We start from the raw sequence: 2,455 nt of genomic DNA on the forward strand, positions 1-2,455 counted from the left end.
GAGGTTTGTAGATGGAAAAAGAGAAAAAGTGACGTGAAGGATTATGGTAACTCCAGTCGGAGTTATTGCACACATATAAGGAGCAGTGGTGAACATGCACACTATAAACCATAAAAAGGATAAGCCCTGCATCTCAATGTGCAATCTGCCCTAAATAGTATTGAAAATTACTAATGTCACACAGCTACTATTTAGGATTATTATGCACTTTTTTACAGTCTATGATTGGGAGTTGGTGCCCAGGAAAACACTGAGAGCACTGCAATATAGAGACATGTTTATAATAATATACATTCGAACCATACCTACTATTAGCAGCCTATACTTTTTTTTATTATTTATTCTTATTTTTATAATAGCCAAATAATAATAGTCATAATAAATAGCCTACATTGTAAAACATATTATTAAGATTAAATTAGGTGGCTTACCTCCCTGTTTCCTCTCCATCTCTGTATATCTTTGCTGGTTGCATTGTTTGTAAAAAAAAAAAAAAAAAAAATGTATTCGTCTATTTACATCTATGAACTATCATTACATTTATAACATCACATCACATACCTGCACGTTGAACGCGATTTTTCTTCAAAGAGGGGAAGGAGGCGGGCTGTATGAGGACGAATGAATACAGCACTTGTGTCGTTGCACTATGGCTATTAGCTGTGAGAAGACAGTGTCAGGCAATGTATTTGGACAAAACAGCGACCATAAATGTAAAGAAACGAAGTTGCTTGTCATATTTTCCTAACAAGCAACCACATTTTTTCAAATAAGCCCAAAAAACCGCGACCCGCAACTCGAGATTTTTTTACCGCGACTTGCCAAAAAAAGAAGCCCAAAGTCACGTGTTATACGCGGACTTGGTAGCTATGGATACTGTTGAATCAAACCAACGTGGGACTACAGTGATTGGATATCGTGCTGGCAGCGCGCGTGCTCTCTGCATGCATACAGGTGCAGCTTTTTTTCACTGAGAGCAGCGCGGCCGTGTGAAAGAAAAATGGCCAAAAAGTAGCAAGTCTTCTCGAGTCATGAGGCTCAAGTCCAAGTGAAGTCACAAGTCATTGATGTTAAAGTCCAAGTCGAGTTGCAAGTCTTTGTACATTTTGTCGAGTCGAGTCCAAAATCAAATTCATGACTCGAGTCTGACTCGAGTCCAAGTCACATGACTCGAGTCCACACCTCTGCTCCTAGGTTCTCTGGCATTCCTTTATCCAAATTTACTTTATTACAGCCTGAGATGCTCTGCAACCAGGTTTCTGATATGAAAGCTACCACTTGTATACTTGATCCCATGCCTGGTGGCCTGTTTAAATCCTGTTTTGGTCCTTTATGTCCCTCAGTTCTTGCTATAATAAATGACTCTTTGTCAACTGGGGAGGTGCCAGCAGAACTTAAAACTGCTCCGGTTACTCCCGTTATAAAAAAGCAAAATTCTGATGTGAAAAATCTGTCAAATTATCGTCCAATCTCAAATCTATCATTTCTGTCTAAAATCTTGGAAGGTGTGGTTGCAGCTCAATTAAACAAACACTTCATTGAAAATAAGCTATTTGAGCCGCACCAATCAGGATTCCGTAAATTGCACAGCACTGAGACTGCATTGGTGAAAGTCACTAATGACTTACTAATAGCCTCCGACTCCGGCTCCACGTCCATTCTCATTCTCTTGGATCTTAGTTCAGCCTTCGACACTATTGACCATGTCCTACTACTTAATCGCCTTGAACATGTATTTGGCTTGTCAGAGACTGTTCTTGACTGGTTCAAGTCCTATTTCACTGACCGTAGTCAGTCTGTTTTTATGGGTGGTTATAGGTCCAAGGTTGGTTCTGTTCATACGGGTGTTCCACAAGGGTCAGTCTTGGGTCCTCTACTCTTTAATATGTACATCTTTCCACTTAGTCAATTATTACAATCTCTCAACCTTAACTTTCACTTTTATGCTGATGATACACAGATTTATATCCATACTAGACCGGGTCAGCAAGTGAACGTTGGGCATCTCTCTAACTGTATTTCAGAGATACAGAGTTGGATGTCCAATCATTTTCTGTCTCTAAACGGCTCAACAACAGAAGTCATGCTCCTTGGATCTCCACATCAGCTGCGAAAGGTTGGGTCTCCTACTCTGTCTGTTGATGGCGTCGCACTGGAGCTTAAGTCCAAATAAAAAAATGTGTGTGTCATATTTGACGCCACACTCCTTTGAGCCGTTTGTCCAGAATACGGTTAAGACATCATTTTATCACCTCAGAAACATTGCCCGGCTATATATAAATGAATATATTATAAATCATATATATTTTATGTTTATATATTATAAACCCGGCTTATAAATCAAAATTATTACAATTATTATTATTATTATTATTATTATTGTTATTATTATTATTCAGTGCTGTCTTTTCATTTCTGTATCTAAATGACATGTTCTGTCAATAAAATACAGTAA

Source organism: Pseudorasbora parva, chromosome 2 (genome assembly GCF_024679245.1).
Source record: "Pseudorasbora parva isolate DD20220531a chromosome 2, ASM2467924v1, whole genome shotgun sequence".
Taxonomy (NCBI): domain Eukaryota; kingdom Metazoa; phylum Chordata; class Actinopteri; order Cypriniformes; family Gobionidae; genus Pseudorasbora; species Pseudorasbora parva.